Raw genomic sequence first — 25,085 nt, 5'->3', positions numbered from 1 at the left:
TATTACTAATATAGAATACTAGGTAACCTAGTTGTGAAACCAAGTTTTATTTTGTATCTGTATATTTATCTATCTAAGGACTGTATGGCCTAATCTCTGGCCAGTCCCTTAGATTTACCCCGGTGGGTTTTCTTATATAATATACCTATTGTGCTTTAACTTTTTGGTCTTTATAGATAGATAGGCTTTTAAGGCATTATGGACATCAATGTAAAGCTATGTAACCAGTATACCGTGGGCTTATACCAATGTTTATACTTGCAATAAAATATCTGTGGTGACTGGGAAGTCTGGAGGATTACCTATATGTCAGTCTATATATTGTATCACCAACGCTTGATTTTTAAGTTAACTTAGCAAATCTGACTGATATAGATTGAATTCAATATGATTGTGCACATACTATTGCATTAAGGAATAGGCTCAGATTACAGCTAGTGGTAATTTAAGGCAGTCTGAGTCTTATGGTACTTGACATTATGTTGTCAAAATAAATGTCGTTATAGCATCTTAATAGATTCTGGGAATTTTCATCCAGTCTGGAGCTATGTTTCAAATGACTATTCAGACTAAGGGGGCTAGTTATCAAGCCGTCTACTTTTCTGGCTTCGCCGGCCCAATACGTCCGCCTAAGCTCGCCTACCTTCGCCGCCGCGGACCTGAAAAAATACGCCTAAGTTATCAAATAAAGCTGTCAAAAAGCCGCGGGGCGATGAGCAGCGGACTGTGACAGTTATCACTCATCCGATCTCGCTGCCCTTCGGCTTTTTCCCAGCTTTATTGCTAGCCTGTCACTAAGCACTCACACTAAACTACACTGTTCTACCCCCTATACCGGCGCCCCCGGAGCCCCCCGCAACTCAATAAAGTTACTAACCCCTAAACCGCCGCTCCTAGACCCCGCCGCAAGTCTTATAAATGTATTAACCCCTAAACCGCCGCTCCTAGACCCCGCCGCAAGTCTTATAAATGTATTAACCCCTAAACCGCCGCTCCTAGACCCCGCCGCAAGTCTTATAAATGTATTAACCCCTAAACCGCCGCTCCCGGACACCGCTGCCACCTACATTATACCTAGTAACCCCTATCCTGCCCCCCCTATACCGTCGCCCTCTATTATAAAATTATTAACCCCTATTCTGCTGATCCCGCACCTCTCCGCAACTAAATAAATAGTTTAACCCCTAAACCGCCGCTCCATGAACCCGCCGCAACCTATAATAAATTTATTAACCCCTATCCTGCCCCCCACTACGCCGCCGCCACTGTAATAAAATGATTAACCCCTAAACCTAAGTCTAACCCTAACCCTAACGCCCCCCTAACTTAAATATTAATTAAATACATCTAAATAAATTAACTCTTATTAACTAAATGAATCCTATTTAAAACTAAATACTTACTTATAAAATAAACCCTAATATAGCTACAATATAAATAATAATTATATTCTAGCTATCTTAGGATTTATATTTATTTTACAGGTACCTTTCAATTTATTTTAACCATGTACAATAACTATTAAATAGTTATTAACTATTTAATAGCTTACCTAGCTAAAATAAACTGAAATTAACCTGTAAAATAAAAACTAACCTAAGTTACAATTACACCTAACACTACACTATACTTTAATAAATTATTCCTATTTAAAACTAAATACTTACCTGTAAAATAAACCCTAAGATAGCTACAATATAATTAATAATTATATTCTAGCTATCTTAGGATTTATATTTATTTTACAGGTAACTTTGTATTTATTTTAGCTAGTTAGAATAGTTATTAAATAGTTATTAACTATTTAATAACTACCTAGCTAAAAGAAATACAAAATTACCTGTAAAATAAATCCTAACTTAAGTTACAATTAAACCTAATACTACACTATCATTAAATTAACTAAATAAACTACCTACAAAGAACTACAATGAAATACAATTACATAAACTAACTAAAGTACAAAAAATAAAAAAAGCTAAGTTACAAAAAATAAAAAATTAAGTTACAAACATGTTAAAAATATTACAACAATTTTAAGCTACTTACACCTAATCTAAGCCCCCTAATAAAATAACAAACCCCCCCAAAATAAAAAAAATCCCTACCCTATTCTAAATTACATAAATTTCAAAGCTCTTTTACCTCACCAGCCCTTAAAAGGGCCATTTGTGGGGGCATGCCCCAAAAAGTTCAGCTCTTTTGCCTGTAAAATAAAAATACAACCCCCCCCCCAACATTAAAACCCACCACCCACATACCCCTAATCTAACCCAAACCCCCCTTACAAAAACCTAACACTAATCCCCTGAAGATCATCCTACCTTGAGTCGTCTTCACTCAGCCGAGCCACCGATGGAACTGAAGAGGACATCCGGAGCGGAAGAAGTTAATCCTCCAAGCGGCGCTGAAGAAATCTTCCATCCGATGAAGTCATCATCCAGGCGGCGCTGAAGAAGTCTTCGATCCGGCCGATGTCATCTTCAAAGAGGCGCTGAAGAGGTCTTCTATCCGGGCGAAGTCATCTTCCAAGCCGGGTCTTGAATCTTCCTTCCGCCGACGCGGAACCACCTTCTTCACCGACGGACTACGACGAATCGGAATTAAGGTAGGAAAATCTGATTGGCTGATGGAATCAGCCAATCAGATTGAGCTCGCATTCTATTGGCTGTTCCGATCAGCCAATAGAATGCGAGCTCAATCTGATTGGCTGATTGGATCAGCCAATCGGATTGAACTTGAGTCGTCTTCACTCAGCCGAGCCACCGATGGAACTGAAGAGGACATCCGGAGCGGAAGAAGTTAATCCTCCAAGCGCCTCTTTGAAGATGACATCGGCCGGATCGAAGACTTCTTCAGCGCCGCCTGGATGATGACTTCATCGGATGGAAGATTTCTTCAGCGCCGCTTGGAGGATTAACTTCTTCCGCTCCGGATGTCCTCTTCAGTTCCATCGGTGGCTCGGCTGAGTGAAGACGACTCAAGGTAGGATGATCTTCAGGGGATTAGTGTTAGGTTTTTGTAAGGGGGGTTTGGGTTAGATTAGGGGTATGTGGGTGGTGGGTTTTAATGTTGGGGGGGGGTTGTATTTTTATTTTACAGGCAAAAGAGCTGAACTTTTTGGGGCATGCCCCCACAAATGGCCCTTTTAAGGGCTGGTAAGGTAAAAGAGCTTTGAAATTTATGTAATTTAGAATAGGGTAGGGATTTTTTTTATTTTGGGGGGGTTTGTTATTTTATTAGGGGGCTTAGATTAGGTGTAAGTAGCTTAAAATTGTTGTAATATTTTTAACATGTTTGTAACTTAATTTTTTATTTTTTGTAACTTAGCTTTTTTTATTTTTTGTACTTTAGTTAGTTTATGTAATTGTATTTCATTGTAGTTATTTGTAGGTAGTTTATTTAGTTAATTTAATGATAGTGTAGTATTAGGTTTAATTGTAACTTAAGTTAGGATTTATTTTACAGGTAATTTTGTATTTCTTTTAGCTAGGTAGTTATTAAATAGTTAATAACTATTTAATAACTATTCTAACTAGCTAAAATAAATACAAAGTTACCTGTAAAATAAATATAAATCCTAAGATAGCTATAATATAATTATTAATTACATTGTAGCTATCTTAGGGTTTATTTTACAGGTAAGTATTTATTTTTAAATAGGAATAATTTATTAAAGTATAGTGTAGTGTTAGGTGTAATTGTAACTTAGGTTAGGATTTATTTCACAGGTACATTTCTCTTTATTTTAGCTAGGTAAGCTATTAAATAGTTAATAACTATTTAATAGCTATTGTACATGGTTAAAATAAATTGAAAGGTACCTGTAAAATAAAAATAAATCCTAAGATAGCTAGAATATAATTATTATTTATATTGTAGCTATATTAGGGTTTATTTTAAAGGTAAGTATTTAGTTTTAAATAGGATTCATTTAGTTAATAAGAGTTAATTTATTTAGATTTATTTAATTAATATTTAAGTTAGGGGGCGTTAGGGTTAGGGTTAGGTTTAGGGGTTAATAATTTTATTACAGTGGCGGCGGCGTAGTGGGGGGCAGGATAGGGGTTAATAAATTTATTATAGGTGGCGACGGTGTAGGGGGGGCAGATTAGGGGTTAATAAATGTATTATAGGTGGCGACGGTGTAGGGGGGGCAGGATAGGGGTTAATACATTTAATATAGGTTGCGGCGGGTTCAGGGAGCGGCGGTTTAGGGGTTAATACATTTATTATAGTTGCGGTGGGCTCCGGGAGCGGCGGTTTAGGGGTTAATATGTATAGAGTAGCTTGCGGTGGGCTCCGGGAGCGGCGGTTTAGGGGGTAATAACTTTATTTAGTTGCAGCGGTGTAGGGGGGGGTCAGATTAGTGGTGTTTAGACTCGGGGTACATGTTAGGGTGTTAGGTGTAGACAGCTCCCATAGAAATCAATGGGATGTCTGTCAGCAGTGAACTTGTACTTTCGCTATGGTCAGACTCCCATTGATTCCTATGGGATCCGCCGCCTCCAGGCTGGCGCTTTGAAAACCAGGTACGCTGGGCCGTAAAAGTGCCGAGCGTACCTGCTAGTTTTTTTATAGCTAGCAAAAGTAGTGAGAATGTGCCGCACTTGTGTGCGGAACATCTGGAGTGACGTAAGAATCGATCTGTGTCGGACTGAGTCCGGCGGATCGAAGCTTACGTCACAAAATTCTACTTTTGCCGGTCTCGAGCCTTTGATAACTAAGGCGTATCAGCCTCGCCACAAATACGCTGCGGAATATGCAGCGTATTTGAGGTTGACGGCTTGATAACTAGGCCCCTAAGCCTTCATATTTGTGCTTGCAACCACTTGCAGACATTTATTTTCTGTCACACTGTTTTTGTAGTTTGGTAATGCTGCCTGTAAGCTTTACTACTTATAAGATCGTCTAAGATATTATTAAGACAATATTGTCTTGGAACCTACTCCTTAAGATTTATATTACCTTCACATTACCGTGTTGTATTATGCAGGTGCAGCGGTTAGCCCTTAATTAAACATAGAGTAAATAGTAATAGCTACTGCTTAGGCCTGTGAGAATCAGACTTGTTTTTGCTATCACTCAGTTTTGACTACAGTAGGATTGCAGCGTTGATAAATTAGAGCTTGTAATAGTATGACACTATGTATCTAATTATTTAAATTATCGTAGTAATGCCACCTATAGTAGTGTACGATATTTTGGAGATAATTATTGTCTTAGAACTAATCCCCCAGATATTATATTACCCACACGTCATCATATTATGTTATGCAAGTGCAGCGGTTACCCATTTTTGTATATACTGGGATGAAATGCTAATAGCTTCTGCTAAAGCCTATAAAAAGCCACAGGTTACTTAGTACGAATTAACTATGAACATTTTTTTAAACTAAGATATTCTATCTATTAATACAACATGAGAGGCAGTTAAAAAATAGCGAGGACCCCTGACGCAGCGTTTCACTAACGCATCCTCAGAGGGGTTACCCGGGCCGGCACACTTCCGGAAGTATATAGTCTTCTAATGTCCCACCTCTGAAGTCTGATTGGGCAGGGACTATTGTTGCTATTAGTGGAGCTTATGTCAATCATAGAATTAGTTCTGTCCCGGAGGTTGCTATGGAGACGACGTGTAACCACCATGGTTACTGGATAACAACACCATATTATTTGGGATAATAAATACAGCAGCGTTTAACAGTGCCTTATTCACTTCATCCTGATTTTCATTTATCTTTATTAAAGTATATGTTCATATAGTTACTTATAGGGAGAAAAAACGAAAGTGTTTGTTTAAATGTAACACCTTTAATGTATGCGTATATAGATACTTTTTAAGATTTGTAATATTCTTATTTCATTGTTTAGTAATGCAGTGATATACGAGTGAGAGGTGAAATAAAAATAAATATAAAACTGTGAATGGTGCTTAATATGAAAAGATAAAATTAAAATTAGGATGATTTAAAAATCAATAAAACGGATAAGGGTTTCAAGTTGATTTAGTGATAAGAGTCTAAGATCCAGCTCAAGTGGGGATTCTTTTTATTTGTGCATGATGAGCAGTTGGCTGAATATAAAACCAACTGTTGAGTCGTGTTGTCATAACTCAGTGTTTGAATGTGATATATTGAGGTGTTAAATTTACTCTTGGACGAAGAAATTATTTACTTAGAAATCAAATTGCAGTGCTACACAGTGAAGAAATTTGGTGATACCAATTTTTTAAAAATGGAACCATGAAGGTGATTAAGTGTGAATAAATGTTACAATCTAAATTTTAATTATTGTATCCCATTGATTGTAAAGAATCATACATATTCAAGGTATGACATTCTGTAAATGTTATCTCTCAGACCATTTAGTGTTGTTTGATCACTATATTCATTTTTATATTTTATTATTCCAGATAGACATGATAGTTGTTGTTATCGTTGAGTCCATGAGGTTTGACACTGTTCAATAGGTGTATCCATCTACACTCCATTTTAAGTAGTATTTGCTCTAGGTTACCTCCTCTAATGCCTAGAGTTGCTTTCTGTAATACTGAAAATTTAAGCAAGGACTTATTGCTGTTATGTTTGTGATAAAAGTGCCTAGCTACACTTGTTATTTGTTTGTTTTTCTCCATGTCCTTATGAGCATTTTTAATATTCCTGCTATGTTCCATTATCCTTGTCCTCACTTGACGTGTCGTCATTCCGACATAGAACAGCTTGCATGGACATTGAAGGGCATATATAACACCTGTTGTGGTGCAAGAGAAGTGATCAGCTAGTATATGTTTATTTTCATATTTGTCGACAATGTCCTTGATTTTCAGTACCTTGGGACATGTACTGCATGTCCCACATGGGAACATGCCTTTTGATTGACTTGCTCTTTTGGGCATGTGGATATAATGACTTTTAACCAGTGTGTCTTTTAGGTTTTTAGGTCTTTTATATCCTATTGAAACTTTATCCCCGATCTGAGTTGATAGTAGGGGGTCATTCTGTAAGATATGCCAGTGATCATTTATTATCGTTGTTATCTGTTTTATTTGAGGGTTGTAGGTCGTAATTAGTCTTGGTTTATTGTCCTGTTTTTTCTGACGTGGTTGTAAAAGCTTTTGTCTGTCTTGCTGCAATGCCTCAGTTTTAGCTTTTTTTATTGACCTTTTACTATAGCCTCTTTCTTGTAGCCTGTTAGATAATTTAGAGGCTTCTTGCCTGAATGTACTCAAATCGGAACAATTCCTCCTCAGCCTTGTGAATTCCCCTTTAGGGATAGCCTTGAGAGTACAGGGGGCATGGGCACTGGTATGGTACAGTAGTGTATTGGTTGCTGTTTGTTTTCTGTATATATTTGTGCTCACCCTTCCTTCTTGGTTAACTTGTATTTGTAGATCCAGGACGTTAACTGATTGCTGACTATACTCGTATGTGAGTTTGATGTTCAATTTGTTATTGTTCAAGACTGCCATGAACTCACATAATATTGGTTCGGGGCCTTCCCAGATGAATAGTATATCATCTATATACCGAATCCAACAAGGGATGTACTGCACAAATCTATCATTATCTCCAGTGAATACCGTTAGGTTCTCCCACCAACCTAAGAACAAATTTGCGTACGTGGGTGCGCAGGCAGTACCCATTGCGGTACCCTGTGTTTGTAAGTAGAAGCGATCTTTAAATGTAAAATAATTATGATGAAGTACAAAATGTAATAGGTCTTTAATGAAATGATTATGATCTTGATTATCATTCACATTTGTACTTAAATAATAAGAAATTGCCTGTTCACCCAAATGGTGTTTTATGTTGGTGTACAATGATTCCACATCTGCCGTTATAATAAACGAGTTAGGGGATAGTGTCATGTTATTCAGTTTTTGCAGCACCTCCATAGTGTCCTTAACATACGATGGTAATGTGTATAGATATTCTCTGAGTCGTTGATCTATATATTGACTCGGTTTTTCAGTTAGACTACCGTTGCCTGACACTATAGGCCGGCCTGGAGGTTTCTGGATGTCTTTATGTATCTTGGGAATCATATAGAATGTGGCTGTGGTAGGATGTTGTTGTGATAAGAATTGTTTTTACGTACTGTTGATAATTTTATCCTTATATGCCTTATCTATGATTTTACTGTACTTTTCACTGTACATAGCTGTTGGATTGCCAAATAATTTCTTATAGCAATGTTTATTGTCAAGTTGTTTAGTAGCTTCATCAAGATACATATTCTTGTCCCATAGGACTATGTTGCCCCCCTTATCCGATGGCTTGATGATGGTATCATGCCATGTGTGGATTTCTTTTAATGCTTTTTGTTCTTGTTTAGTAAGATTAGTACTTGTCTTGAAATCAGGTAGTTTTTCTATTTTCTCACATACGATTTCATTAAACACTTGGATCTGAGGTGATAAGTGGCTGGGAGGAATATATTTAGATTTATTTCTGATTTTTTGCCTCCAGTCAGTTTCTGGGGATATGTTTTCTGAGTTATCATTCAGTAGGTCTTGCAGATCTTGTAAGGCTAGTTGATCTGTCATAGTCCAATCATCTCCGAGTTCTTTCTTGGCATATAATTTTTTCAAAAGTAGCTTTCTAGTGTACAGATTTATGTCTTTGACAACTTCAAATGCATGTTAATTAGCTTTATAATACTTGCGATTTCATATCCTTTTGAACAAATGGAGATGCCCCCGACTTTTATCCACTCGTGCGGACGGGAGAACAAAAACCACTTGATTCGGTCTTGTATCCTTATGGAACAACGGCTCTTTTCTGTAATCTTTTTGCATCAAAGTCCTTGTATCGACAAGCGGTTCAGTGAGCTGCCTTACACTCCGACGCGCGTTTCGGGACTCCGCCCTTTTTCAAGGAGTATACGTCATCATGGAACCGGTGCAACAAAATGACAAAGTCATCACAAACCAAACGAACATGGTTTGTGATGACTTTGTCATTTTGTTGCATCGTTGCTGCATCAATAAATATCAATCTCTTGCAGTGAGATTATCACATTTAGTTAGTTTTAATATAGTCTTAAGTTATACTATTTATGTTTCACATGATAGCTGAATGGGTGACGTATTAGACAGGTGTGTGTGAATGCACCAATAGAATCACGCTTGGGCCTTTCTAAAAGAGGCCGTTTCCATGATGACGTATACTCCTTGAAAAAGGGCGGAGTCCCGAAACGTGCGTCGGAGTGTAAGGCAGCTCACTGAACCGCTTGTCGATACAAGGACTTTGATGCAAAAAGATTACAGAAAAGAGCCGTTGTTCCATAAGGATACAAGACCGAATCAAGTGGTTTTTGTTCTCCCGTCCGCACGAGTGGATAAAAGTCGGGGGCATCTCCATTTGTTCAAAAGGATATGAAATCGCAAGTATTATAAAGCTAATTAACATGCATGTTCTAACTGGCCAGCTTCTATACTAATACAGACGCAATACAGATGATTGGTGATACACATGCTGATTTAACTCACGGCTTCTACCACATTTGAGACGCTATAATTCATTAACACTCTAATACTGGGAAGTGATAGAAACTTTATGCATATGTTATAACATGAACTGTTAGAATAGTTAAGCACCGATACCCGCGCTGAATACTACCCAACCGCAAGTGTGGTTTAAAGAGGGGAACTTGGAAAGAGCCTTGGAGTATACTGAGTGTTAACACAAGATTAAGTTTAATACATATGCTGGATGAACTAACGGCTTTTGTCTTGTTCTGCACTAACCCATAAATGTGCTTATACTTATCATGAAAAGGTGTATGCTGAACAAGGGAATGATTAAATATTTCAAAATGTTATTCAAATCTCATGCCTAAGAAGATATATTTGTAATCAAGGAGAAAAAAATCTTTTTACAGCAACTATATCTGAAAAATTGCATCAAAGATTATATATTTAAAAATAACTGTGAAAGTTCTGCATGTCTAAGGGACTGTCCATTTTTTCATCTAAATGAACTTTCTAAGACATAAATAGCGGTTTTTTGAGAGCCTTTGCTGATTCTTCCAGGGACGCCTGTGTTGAATCTGATTGTTTTATGAATGAAAGTGTTTTGCGTGTGTGGATGGACTGAAAGTTGTGGATTCATACTATAGAATTGTATTTAGATACTTTATAATAAATTGCATTTACACTTTTGCTAAATTGAGGTGTGCTGAGTTCTTTTTTGTTATTTGTAGATGGTCGAATTGGAGGTTTTACTAAACTCTTGCACCCTAAATATATAAATAATTTTTAATTTTTTAATTTTTTGACAGTGGATAGAATGCTCTAGTGGTGCTGTGATTAACTATTTGTTAAATAAGGATTTTCTCCTTATATTCCACCCCGTCCGCTAGGATTAAAGTGAATGGCCTTTTATCTACCAGTTTTGAAATTACAAATGGGACCCGACAGGGTTGCCCTCTTTCCCCGATATTGTTTGCCATATCGATAGAAACCTAGCTTTAAAAATTAGAGCGGACCCCCAAGTAACGGGAATTAAACTAGACAGTACAGAGCATAAACTAGCCATGTATGCGGATGACATCCTGTTAACCTTAACAAACTCTGAAAAATCACTACCGCAAACCTTGAAAATAATCAAGGAATATGGCACTCACTCTAATTTTTCACTAAACATTAATAAATCAGAGGTACTAAATATAAATCTAACAGAAGATAACATTTCCCGCTTGTTGTCCTTATGCCCATTGCAAAGGCAATCAGTCACAATGAAATACCTGGGAGTACAGCTGGCGGGAGACATAGAGACCATCTTCGAATCTAACTATAAAACACTAGAAAAAAACAATAATAGGAGACTTATCCAATTGGAAGAGCAAAAACTTGACTTGGCTAGGCAGCATTAGCGTCATCAAAATGAATGTTCTCCCCAGAATACTATATATAATGCAAACCCTGCCTATTCCTCTACCTGCAGACTTCTTGAGCAAGCTCCAAAGCACTCTAGAGTCATACATATGGAATGGCATATGACCCAGAATTAACAAACAAACGATGTACTTGGCAAAGGAGGATGGAGGGCTGGGAGTCCCAAACATACAGACGTACAGACAGGCCCTAATGTTACAAAGAATAGTAGAATGGTGCTCTAATGACAACACGAAACACTGGATACAGATAGATAGGGCAATATTACATGTTAATAACCCGGGGCATATAGCATGGATACTGAAAAAAGACTGGCCGCCAATTGTAGATAAATATCCCCTATACAAAGAACTGTTCAAAGTCTGGGACAAGCTCATTCAAACATCTACACGAATATCCACACCAACGTCCCCTATGATTCCATACATAGACAATCCAGCCTTGGCTCTGGGGATATCAAGGAGTTACACGCAACAGGGCCAGCAGGCAGCACAGAACACATTCTCCAAACTGACAAAGCAACACAAAATCAAAAAATGGGAGGACATTAAAGATACGGAATCACACCTAAATTGGCTGGCGTATGCTCAGATTTCACATTTTACTTCAACACACAGAGAAAAACACCTGTTACTAAGAGAGATGACAGACTTTGAAAGACTCTGCTACACAGGACGCACACAATCGCACCTCATATCTCTCATCTACAGGAAACTCCGACAAACTGACACGGGCGACCTGCCAACGTACACCAAAGCTTGGGAGAGGGAAATGGGAGAGATATTAAACGCAAAAATATGGAGGAACACGTTCCTCAATAAAAAAAACCGCATCCATCTCAGCACAGATACTCGAAACCAACCTCAAGTTTCTTACCAGATGGTACCTCACCCCAAGCAGACTTAAAAATATATATTCAAATACACAGGGTAGATGTTGGAGAGGCTGCGAGATGGAAGGCTCTGTAATGCATATATGGTGGGAGTGTCCAGAAATCCAGCAATTCTGGACGGACACCCTCGCCAGCATAAATAAGACGTTAGAGATTATAATTCCCAGAGACCCGAAAATGATTCTTTTATATGCAGGACTACCCAAGATCAAATGCATAGCAAAAAGAAAGTTGCTTATGACAATGCTGAACAGCGCAAAAGTTCTAATTCCCCGACACTGGAAAACAACCACATCCCCCACACAGCAGGAATGGGTAAAACAAGTTGATTTGCTATAACAATTGGAAAGATACTATCACATCAGAAATGGCACAGTGGACACACACGAAATAATGCTACAAATTTGGAACGAACACATGTAATTTAAACATAATATAGTCACACGGACAAACTCAATACCCTCCCTCTTCCATCTCCCCCCCCCCCCCCCCCCCCTCCCCTCCGTCCCTCCTGCGCGCAGACACCAATCCCCCTACATATAGATACAAGACCCCCCCCCGCATCCACCTACTTAACACACAGGAAAAAGACAACCGCGACAGACATAGTTAGGGGTACAGTAGAGAGACTACACCAGTAAGGAAGATATTTTTAGTTTGACATAATGGGAAACAACATAGGGAGACGGGGGGTAATACCCAGTTTTGACGACGAGAAGAGAGACAAGAGAGTGTTTAAAACCTGGTTTAAAACCTTGTTAATATTAACTGCGAGTGTGAGATGGAATGATATAAAATATACTTTGTAACAGAAATATGTTTCGTAATACTGTTTTATACTGGAAATAGATGTCAAGCTCTCTTATATTGACTTTGATGAAAAAAATTTGTATTTTTTTTTTTAATTATATAATAAAGCTTTTAAAAAAAAAAAAAAAAAAAAGAGCTGATATCTTTGGGGCGATGCCCAGCAAAAGGCCCTTTTAAGGCCGTTTAGTTTAGGATAGTTTTTTTTTTTATTGGGGGGGGGGGCTTTTTATTTTGATAGGGCTATTAGATTAGGTGTAATTAGTTTAAATATCTGATAATTTGTTTTTTTATTTTGTGAAATTTAGTGGGGTTTATGTTTTGGAATTTAGGTAGTTATATTTAAGTTATGTAATGTATTTAATTGTAGTGTAAGGTTAGGTGTTAGTGTAAGACAGGTTAGGTTTTATTTTACAGGTAAATTTGTATTTATTTTAGCTAGGTAGTTAGTAAACAGTTAATAACTATTTAGTAATTATTGTACCTAGTTAAAATAAATACAAACTTGCCTGTGAAATAAAAATAAAATCTTAGGGTTTATTTTAAATAGGAATCATTTAGGTAATGATATTAATTTTTATTTAGATTAATTTTAATTATATTTAAGTTAGGGGGTGTTAGGGTTAGACTTAGGTTTAGGGGTTAATACATTTAGTACAGTGGCAGCAATGTTGGGGGCAGCAGATTAGGGGTTAATCAATGTAGGTAGGTGGCGGCGATGTTAGGGGCGTCAGATTAGGGGTTAATAATATTTAACTAGTGTTTGTGATGCGGGAGTGTGGAGGTTTAGGGGTCAATATGTTTATTCTAGTGGCAGCGATGTCTGGAGCAGCAGATTATGGGTTACTAAGTAAGATGTAGGTGTCGGCGATGTCGGGGGCGGCAGATTAGGGGTTAATTAATGTAAGATTAGGGGTGTTTAGACTCGGGGTTCATGTTAGGGTGTTAGGTTTAAACATACATTTTGTTTCCCCATAGGAATCAATGGGGCTGCGTTACTGAGCTTTACGCTGCTTTTTTGCAGGTGTTAGACTTTTTTCAGCCGGCTCTCCCCATTGATGTCTATGGGGAAATCGTACACGAGCACGTAAAACCAGTTCACCGCAGCTTTCAGCAGAGCTGGTATTGGAGTGCGGTATGGAGCTCAGTTTTGCTCTATGCTCACTTTTTGCCTGATAAGGCAGGGTTTCTGTAAACCTGTAAAACCAGTTCTGTAGGTAAGTGAGCGGTAACAATAACTTGCAAGTTAGCACCGCACCGCTCATAACGCAAAACTCGTAATCTAGCCGTTGGGTAGTAAACATTTGATTATAGATTTTTTTTTTTAATTACACACTCTGAATCATGGAACTTTATTTTTGACTTTCATGTCTATTTAAGGTACATACAGTATGATACTGAATATCAATGGAACATGCAGACATGTCATAAGAAATAAAACTTTATTATATATTTTTTAATTGTTTGTCAAGAATTTAATGTACTACTCACATTTTGAGATAAAGGGGCATATTTAAGAAAGCGTCAACTGAAAATACGTTTGAATCCTGTGTCATATTTGTTGCGAGGTTAATCCGCCATTGTTATCAAAGCGTCAAGATCATCAAATGTTGACATTTGTGACGTAATATACGCTCCTGCGATCTCAATCCGATGCAGCTCGATGCTTGCATCATTACAGATGTTTTGAATTTAGATTCAATTCTATTTGACCCTTTTCCATATTTTGCAAACATTCCGATGCAGTGTACCTAGTTTACAATCCACCACCTTTGAGGCCGCGGATACCATAGAAATCAATGGGAGTCTGAAAACACAGAAAGCTTATGTTCGATGCTGCAAGAGAATGAAGTATATTACTGTAATGCTTGTGGGATATTCCACTATCAGACCGAACTCGGCCAGTAGTCTTCTTATCCTGGCGTCGAGCCGGAATGATAGGGAATATCCCAGAGCAGAGAAAGTTTGCAAGATGAGGTAAGCGGCACTCACCACAGGCAGGATAGTCTTCGACAGCAACAGGCACGGAATCAGAGAAAGGCAGTTCAGGGGTAAACTACAAGAAGGGTCAGGCAAGCAGGGTTTGGCAACGGTAAAGCAGTCCAAGGGTAAACCACTAGAATGGTCAGGCAGGCAGGGTTTGGCAACTGTAAAGCAGTCCAAGGGTAAACCATTAGAATGGTCAGGAAGGCAGGCTTCAGCAACATATCAATCCAGCAATTTAGGGGTTAACAGGCAGAGTGATCAGACAAGCAGTGTTTAGCAGCAGTATATTAATACAGCAATTAAGGGGTTAACAGGCAGAGTGGTCAGACAAGCAGCGTTCAGCAGCAGTATATCAATCCAGCAATTTAGGAGTTAACAGGCAGAGTAGTCAGACAGGCAGGGTTCAACAATAATAAGGCAATCCAGAGAATAACAATCTATCACACCCAGGAGCACACAAAGTAACACCTATACTTGGGCAGTGATAGATTGTTTTTTGCAACTTACATAGCGTATTTGCTCTCAGAACACAGACCCTCGGGGCAGTGGTAGGGAATTGGAGACACCGACCCCTGACCCGGGTAAGAGTATCCTGGACGTGGATAGATGATATTCTGTGATTTATAGTTGCAAGAAGTTATTGTAGAATTCATGGAGAGTAAAACATATGTATACAATATATTCAGGCTTCAATGGAAACATAAATTGATAAGAGTAAACTGGTAGAAGATTGTGACTCATAGATGCAAAGAGTTGCTGCAGGTTCACAGTACACAATATTATATAGAGCTGTATGTCAGATTAATAAGCAGATCAGCACAGGTGATAGACAAATTGCAAGTTTAAGGCATTAAATAATGTCTGTGCGTATATTGTAGAACCACAATGAGGCTGTTTAACTGAACACATAGATGCAGAGTTCTGAATATATTAATATATTTGCAGAAGGATATTTCAGCTATGACAACTTGTAGCAGTGAATAGTTATAAAGTTCTGAGTATGATGCTGTTGTAGCAATTAGACGGCTAGATTACAAGTTTTGCGTTATGGCTCATAACGCTGCTTTTTCACTACTACTGCTATTACGAGTCTTGTAGGTATAACGCATACCTTTTTGGCCGTAACGCAACATAACTACCGCACCTTTTAAAAAGTCCTTTTTCAATGGGACTTCCATAGCGCCGGTATTACGAGTTTTGCCTGGGAGGCCAAAAAGTGAGCGATACAGACTATACCAACAAGATTTGTACCGCCATCTAAAGTCAGTAGTTATGGGTTTTACGCTACAAAGCTGTAGCATAAAACTCATAACTAAAGTGTTACAAAGTACAGTAACAACCATAAACCATAATTAACCGCTAAACCGAGGCCCTCCCGCATCGCAAACACTAAAATAAAATTATTAACCCCTAATCTGCCGCTCTGGACTTCACCGCTACTATAATAAACATATTAACCCCTAAACCGCCGCACTCCCGCATCGCAAACACTAGTTAAATATTATTAACCTCGAATCTGCTGCCCCCAAAGTCGCCGTCACCACTATACTAAAGTTATTAACCCCTAAACTTCTGGCCTCCCACATCACTAACACTAAATAAATATATTAATCCCTAAGCCTAAACCTAACCCTAAATCTAACCCTAACACCCCTAACTTTAATATAATTAAAATAAATCTAAATAAAACTTAATATCATTACCTACATAATTCCTATTTAAAACTAAATATTTACCTGTAAAATAAACCCTAAGCTAGCTACAATATAACTAATAGTTACATTGTAGCTATCTTAGATTTTATTTTTATTTCACAGCTAAGTTTGTATTTATTTTAACTTGGTAGACTAGTTAATATAATAAATAGTTATTAACTATTTACTAACTACCTAGTTGAAATAAATAAAAATTTACCTGTAAAATAAAACCTAACCTGAGTTACACTAACACCTAACATTACACTAAAATTAAATAAATTACATTAATTCAATGTATTAATTAAATCAGCCAATAGGATTTTTTTATCCTTTAATTCCGATTGACTGATAGAATTCTATCAGCCAATCGGAATTCAAGGGATGCCATCTTGGATGACGTAGTTTAAAGGAAAACTTCATTCTTCAATAGCCATTGAAAGAAGAGGATGCTCCGCGCCGGATGTCTTGAAGATGGAGCCGTTCCACGTCGGAAGGATGAAGATAGAAGATGCCGTCTGGATGAAGACTTCTGCCCGCCTTGAGGATGACTTCTTGTCGCATGAATGAAGACATCTCCTGGCTTCGTTGAGGACTACTTGCCGCTTGGATGAAGACTTCTCCCGGCTGGACGAGGATGAATGTCTGGTCTTCAAAAACTGTAAGTGAATCTTCGGGGTTAGGGTTAGGTTTTATTAAGGGTTTATTGGGTGGGTTTTATTTTAGCTTAGGGTTTTGGGCACCGAAAAAGAGCTAAATGCCCTTTTTAAGGGCAATGCCCATCCAAATGCCCTTTTCATGGCAATGGAGAGCTTAGGTTTTTTAGATAGGAGTTCATTTGTGGGGTGTGGTTGCATGAATGACTAATTATTTGGCAGATAAGTTGAATGCAGATACTCCCCAAATAGTATGATTGTCAGTAGCAGGGAAGGCAGTCTTAAAGGGACAGTGAATCCGGACTGGCATCAGAGAGAGGAGCGTGCGGCGATGACATCAGCGCCGCATGCATCCGGACCTCACACAGGCCCTGACAACGAGCAGGGAAGGAGACACCGTGCTGCTCTAGCTGTTGCAGTGTGACAGTGTGACATAGCCCCCCTCTCAAGTGTTCCCTTCGGGAACCAAAGTCGGATTCAAAGGATTAGCAACATGGAATCCGGAGACCAAAGATGGTGCATGTGCATCACAAGCAGGAACTCAGGGACCAACCACCACAGAATAACCCTTCCAATGTACAATATACTGTAGTTGTCTGTGCCTGTATCTGGAGTCCAGGATCTGAGCAACCTCATATTCATGGTCACCATGGACCAGGAGCAGAGGAGGAGCTCTGAGTCAGGTATATCTATTCCTGATGTAAGGCTTGAGTATGGAGCTGTGGAAGACTAGTGTATCCGTAGAATTTTGGGCAAACCCACTTTGTAGGCAACAGGTGACAGTGTTTTCAGGACTTTGTAGGGACCGATAAACCTAGACCCTAGTGTGTGACAGGGTTGATGTAGATAAATATGTTGAGTAGAGACCCAAACATGTTCACCTACCAAGATGCCACGTACAGAGGCTCTATGATGATAAGCAAACTTCTTGTCTCTAGAGACAGCTGAACGTAGCTGAGAGTGAATATGTTGCCACTGAGTGGTGAGTTCAGTAACATGTCGGTCTGCAGCATGAACCCCTGTGGACTGAGCAAAAAGAGGGAAGTCACAAGGTAGATACCCTGCTGCAACTTGAAATGGAGAACATCATTGAGAAGAGTGCCAATGAGTGTTTCTTGCCAGCTCAGATAGTGGCAGCAAGTCAGACCAATTAGCATGGAGAGAATTGACGAAAGCTCTAAGGTAGGCCTTGAGATCCTGGTTTACTATCTCAGTTAGTCCATTGGTCTGAAGATGGTAGCCAGAAGACAAAGAAACAGTATTTCCCATCAACTTTCAAAAGGGTCTCTGAAAGGTAGAGATGAATTGTGGACCTCTGTCAGAAACAATATTCACATGAATGCCATGAAGTCATACCACATGCAAGAGAAAAATAGATGATAATTCCTGGGCTGAAGGCAGCTTTGTTAAGGGTAAAAAATGAGCCAGTCTGGAGAACGGATCCACCACAACCCAGATAACTGTATGGTGGTCAGAAGATGGGAGGTCCACAATGAAGTCCATAGGTATGTATGTCCATGGTTGTTTGGGAATGGACAATGGTTGGAGCAAGCCAGGAGGCAAGGATTGGGGAGTAGTGCAGGCTTTCACATAATCCTGAGGATCAGACTTCATAGTAGGCCACCATACATGTTAGGAAAGACGCTTAAAAGTCCTAGTCAAACCAGGATGTCCTGAGAGTTTACTATCATGAGCCAAGGATAGCACAGGGGTGCTTAGGTTCTGAGGTACAAAGAGGATATTGTAGGTCACAGGGGCTCCAGGAGGTTTACTAGACTGGGCAGGTTGCTGTCTTTGCAGATGGGTGGTATTTAGTTGAGCAACCCCACCTTCTTGTTCTTGGTCCCAGGAAGATAAGAGACCTTAAAGTTAAAATCGGAAAAAAACAAGGCCCACCTGGCCTGTCGAGGATTGAGTCAATGAGCAGTCTCTAGGTAAGTCAGATTCTTGTGGTCGGTGAGAATCTGAAAGGGATTGGCAGTGCCCTCTAACCAATGATGCCATTCAGTCAAAGCCATCTTAATCCACATCGTAATTCCTCTCTGCAGGAGTAAAATGTTAAGAGAAAAAGGCTACAGGGTGTAACTTGGAAGTCAAAGGATCCCTTTGGGTTAGAACTGCTCCAGCCCCTATCTCGGAGGCATCAACCTCTAAAGTGAACTGTAGGTCAGGATCAGGATGGCGGAGCACAGGAGCAAAACAAAAAGCCTTTTTCAGACAAGAGAAGGCATTTATGGCTTCAGGAGGCCAATGTTTACAGTTCTTTATAAACTTGCGGTTATAATTGGAGAACCCCAAGAATCTCTGTAATTCCTTTAATGAAGTAGGTTGAGGCCATTCTAAAACTGCGGTGAGTTTAGCAGGATCAAAGGCAAAACCCTCCTTCGAGATGACATAACCAAGGAATTGGATCTGAACTTGATAAAACTCACATTTTTCTAGCTTGGCTACCAAAGAATTGTCTCTGAGACGTTAAAGTACCTGTCTCACGTGTTTATGTGGAAGAGAAAACAAGGATGTCATCCAAATAGACGGTGACAGTGCGGTTGAGGAGGTCACAGAAGACATAGTTGACAAATGCCTGAAAGACCGCAGGGGCATTACACAGCCCAAAGGGCATTACAAGGTATTCGGAATGCCCTGATCTTGTGTTGAAGGCGGTCTTCCATTCGTGGTCTGGGAAGATATGAATCAGATTGTATGCCCCACGTACATCCAGCATTGTGAGGAGCGAGCATCCTGGAGTGAGTCATACAGTTCAGTGATCAAAGGAATGGGATAGTGATTCTTGATAGTTATGTTGTTAAAGGTCCTGTAGTCGATGCAGGGTCTGAGCCCACCATCCTTCTTACTGACGAAAAAGAAGTCTGCCCAAGAAGGAGAGGAGGAAGGGTGAATGAAACCTTTAGCTAGGTCCTCTTGGATGTACTCCTCCATGGATTTAGTTTCAGCTTTGGAAAGTGGATAAGACCTCCCTTTAGGAAGTGGGGCTCCTAGAAAGAGTTCGATTTTGCAGTCATAAGGACAGTGGGGTGGCAGCACGTTGGCTACTTTTTTCTCAAACACATCTGCGAAGTCTGCATATTCTGAGGGAAGGTTTGGAGGAGTCTGTATACTGGCTATAGGGATGCAGAGCAGAGGAGTGACTTTAGCAAGGCAGAAGTGAAAACAGGAGGTACCCCAGGAGGCCAGTTGTCCTTAAGCCCAGTCAAACTCTGGATTGTGTATCCAAAGCCAAGGAAGACCAAGGATGACAGGCTGTGCTGGGGAATGAATGACCTCAAACTGCAACTGTTCAGTATAAAGGACTCCCACAGTCAGGGGTGATGACTCAACATGGATCAAGCCTGAACCAAGGGCAGTGCCATCCAGAGTAGTTATTTTGAGACAATGTCTTTTCTGCAGAAGAGGCAAGCCAACTTTAATCATAAAACGGTGATCCAAAAAGTTTCCAGCTGCCCCTGAATCAATGAAGGCTTGAGTGTGGACATTATTCTGAAGGAAGGTAAGGGTAACAGGTACCAAAATCCGAGAGGAGTGAGGGGATTTAGTAGTGATGATGCTTAGAGGTACCCCAGTGTTATCCACTAAGCATTGGCTTTTCCTGGCCGAATATCACAATTCTTTAATTGGTGGGTGTTAGATCCATAATAAAAGCAGTTTCAATGTCCTTCTTCTCTGTCTTTCAGGCTCTGAGGGTTTGAAGGAGGAGAGATCCATGGGTTCCTCCACTGGGGTAACTGGAGCTGTTGAAGGGGTAGAGGATACAGCAGAAACTGGACAAATAGAAGGATGGGAGGGAGGGACCCTCCAAGTTCTGTATCTCTCGGTTTGTCTCTCCTAGAAGTGAGAGTCCAGAATGATTCAAAGTGTTATAAGTCATCCAAAGAAGAAGGGATATCACGATAAGTGACTTCATCTTTGATGCGTTCATGCAGACCCCTCCTAAAGGCTGCCTTGAGAGCACTGTCATCCCAAGTTGTTTCAAGTGCCAAGGTGCAAAATTCGATGGCGACTTATGCCACAGTTCTATAGCCCTGGCGGAGATCCAGGAGAGCAAATTCTGCAGCAGAGGTTCAGCCAGAAGTCCCAAACACAGAAGATAATGCAGAAATAAGAGTATCAGCATCATGCAGGAGAGGAGCATTCTGTTCCAAATGGGGAAAGACCCAGGCTAGGGGCCTTGTTTTTCAGTAAAGAAATAATAAAGGTGACCCTTGACTGGTGAGACTGAAAGGTGTGAGGATCATTGCGGAAGTGTAGCCTGCATTGGTTAAGAAAACCCCTGCAATTAGTAGTACCTTCATACTTGTCAGGCAATGGTATCCGGGGTATACTTCCAGAAGCAGAGGAAGAATCCGCAGTACTAGGAGCAGAGACTGGCAGTACAACAACAGGAGGGGTATTCCTCGCTGTAAGTAGTGAAGAGAGTTGAGTAGTTATAGCTTCTTGTTTGGAATCCATACTCTGCAACTGTGTGGTATGAGTTCCCAATATCTGTCCCTGAAGATAAACTACTCTTGCCACCTCATCTGGCTCCATGGCCCAAGTATAATGTAATGCTCATAAGATATTTCACTATCAGACCAAACTCAGCCAGTAGTCTTCTTATCCCGGCATTGAGCCGGAATGATAGGGAATATACCAGAGCAGAGAAAGTTTGCAAGATGAGGTAAGTGGCACTCACCACAGGCAGGATAGTTTTCGGCGGTAACAGGCAGGAAATTAGAGAAAGATAGTTAAGGGGTAAACCACAAGAAGGGCAAGGCAGGCAGGGTTTAACAACTGTAAAGTAGTCCAAAAGGTAAACTACTAGAACGGTCAGGCAGGCAGGGTTTGGCAACAGTAAAGCAGTGCATGGTTTGGCAATGGTAAAGCAGTTCAAGGGTAAACCACTATAATGGTCAGGCAGGTAGGGTTTGGCAACGGTAAAGCAGTCCAAGGGTGAACCACTAGAATGGTTAGGCAGACAGGGTTCAGCAGCAGTATATCAATCCAGCAATTTAGGGGTTAACAGACAGAGTGGTCAGACAAGCAGAGTTCAGCAGCAGTATATCAATCCAGCAATTTAGGGGAGAGTGGTCAGACAAGCAGAGTTCAACAGCAGTATATCAATCCAGCAATTTAGGGGTTAACAGGCAGAGTAGTCAGACAGGCAGGTTTCAACAATAATAAGGCAATCCAGAAAATAACGATCTATCACGCCCAGGAACACACAAAGTACATCTATATTTGGGTATTGATAGATCGTTCTGAGCAACTCACAAAGGCACAGGATTTGCGCCACAGGAATCCGGACCGGCATCAGAGAGAGGAGCGTACGCAACATGCACCCAGACCCGACACAGCCCCTGACAATGAGCAGGGAAGGAGACGCTGTGTCCCTAGCAACAGCTAGAGTGGTGCGGAGTGACAATTACATAATAAAAGTAAATTAGAAACTCTATTGAAATTGTATACCCTTTCTAAATCAAACAATATTATTGCTCCACATTTGGTGCACTAGTAGATATAAGGATAAAAATGAAAAATACATTACTACTTATGGATTATGATACAAATGTGTCTCTCATTACAAAGCAATGGGAAAATATTATTTCTACAAATTTGTTGAAAAGTTTTGCCCTAAACTTGTCACACTAATAGATATAGAGATAAAAAATGAAATAAATGAATAACATAATATAGCTAACTTCCTTTTTATTTTTTGTGAAAAATCTATGTGCACCATGTTTAAGCCATGTAATACAAGTCCCACTCTCAACTTCACACCAATTTTAACAAAACACTTCTTGCACCAATTATGAAGCAAACTCCTAAACAACTCGCACACCAGTGAATTGTTCAACCACTTTTGATTGGAATATGCATAATCACATGATTTATGACATCAGCCAATCTGATTCAAATATACATTTTAAACTATCACTAACAAATCATATTGCTCGATACTTGTGTCATTGATCACTCATCAGAAATTGTAAGTGCCATTTGTTACATTGTGTATTATACTTTGAAAGTATGTATATGTGAAATTAGTATTAAAGATAAGCATTGATGATGACATTAGGACACAATATTTTGTAATATTTTAGACAATGATTTTAAAATTTGAATTGATGTTTAATCCAATATAATCTTTAACTGATAGCTCAAAGGGATAGCCCACATAAGATTAAACTGTCATGAATCAGATACAGCAGATACAGCAGAAATTAAAATCACCTCTTTACTGTCATGCTATTATCAGTGTATTTCTTCCTTCTCTTGAATTTCTTTTTCAGTAAGAAATGTAATCTTATATGTCAGCCCATTTTATAACACCTGTGTAGGGTGGTTTTTAAAACTAGATTGCAATCAGGAGGGGGTTACACAGGTACGGAGAGAAAACTGGCCCAGCTCTTAAAATATCCATTGATTGCAAATAAATACATATGATACTCTGATTACATATATATACACAAGTATGTGCAAAGATATATGTACAAATTCTAGCATTAATAATCATTTATAAAAAAGAACCAAGAGATAAAAGCATATCATGACTTATAGAAATACAAATACACATTAATGCGTGTGAAAGTATCAAATAACAAATAAATATAAAAATAACTTTCTATGAGATATTGTTTGTTGAGGTATAAATGTAGCTATTTCTTGGACATTAACAGATGAAAAATAAAAGATTAGCTTTAGAGAAATGTGCTTGTTCATGGACAGTAATGAAATGCTATGAATAAAGTTGGGAAAAACCCAAAAATCCGTGTCATCGATGACTGTTAGTTAACAACAATCCGATGCTCATCGTGCCCTACTTGACACGTGTGTTTTTGAAGGTTTTTAATAAATAAGATGATCATATGTGGATCCGTGTCAGCGAAGTCTGGCAATGTCATTCGAGCATATTAATGCCTGTGAATGCACTGAGAATGATGCTTTGATAAATATCCCCCCTAGATATCTTTATTAAATGGTTTCCGTAAAAGGAGGTGTAATAGTAACATTATTTTACATATGCTCGGCTGAATGTTTTTATTAGGGCTCTTTTTATTTCACTATTTCTCAAGCTGTAAATGATAGGGTTTAAGAGGGGCGTGAACACCCCATAGCACATAGATACATACTTTTCAAGATCAGGAATGTTCTTGTACTTAGGGCCTAAATATAAAGCAATTGCAGAACCATAAGAAATACAGACAACAATCAGATGAGATGTACAGGTAGAGAACGTTTTGTATCGGCCACCTGCCGTATGGATCATTAGAATAGATCTTATAATGAAAACATAAGATGTAATAATGAACATGAATGGAAGAATTAGTACAGCCATAGTAATCGGAAATAACATCATCTGTATATATAAATGTAGTGTCTGTACAAGCAATTTCCAACATTGCCAAATATTCACAAGCAGCATGGTTTATTTTATTTGGTCCACAAAAAGGTAATGTCAAAACAATTAGTGATGAGAATGCTGCAAAAAGACTTCCAGATACCCATGAAGTCAGAATGATCTTTCCACTAAAATGTATATTCATAATAGCTGTGTAATGTAGAGATGAACAAATAGCGGCATATCGATCGTATGCTATCACCGCAAGAAGGATGAACTCAGTTTCTCCAAGAAGAAGAGAAACATACATTTGTGACATGCAGCCAAAGAATGAAATAGATTTCTTTAAAAATATAATAGCTAATGCTTTGGGTATAGTACATGATGTAAATAATATATCTATTGCAGACAGATTAAGAAGAAGATAGTACATTGGACTATGTAGATGTTGATGAGTTTTTATGAGGAAAATAATGATTGAATTTCCAATTAATGTAATATTTTAGACAATGATTTTAAAATTTGAATTGATGTTTAATTCAATATAATCTTTAACTGATAGCTCAAAGAGGCAGCCCACATAAGATTAAACTTTCATGAATCAGATACAGCAGATACAGCAGAAATTAAAATCACCTCTTTACTATCATGCTATTTTCAGTGTATCTCTTCCTTCTCTTGAATTTCTTTTTCAGTAAGAAATGTAATCTTATATGTCAGCCCATTTTATAACACCTGTGTAGGGGTGGTTTTTAAAACTAGATTGCAAACAGGAGGGGGTTACACAGGTACAGAGAGAAAACTGGCCCAGCTCTGA

At 39.0% G+C, this 25,085-nt stretch overlaps 1 pseudogene; it reads right to left on the bottom strand.

Moving 5' to 3' along the window:
• Positions 1–23,938: 23,938 nt before the first annotated feature.
• Positions 23,939–24,701, bottom strand: LOC128656848 (olfactory receptor 13D1-like; annotated as a pseudogene).
• Between the last annotated feature and the right edge of the window lie 384 nt (positions 24,702–25,085).

Source organism: Bombina bombina, chromosome 4, assembly GCF_027579735.1.
Source record: "Bombina bombina isolate aBomBom1 chromosome 4, aBomBom1.pri, whole genome shotgun sequence".
NCBI classification, from domain to species: domain Eukaryota; kingdom Metazoa; phylum Chordata; class Amphibia; order Anura; family Bombinatoridae; genus Bombina; species Bombina bombina.
Note: the sequence above shows the minus strand (reverse complement) of the source record. Positions and strands in the feature narration are given on the sequence as shown.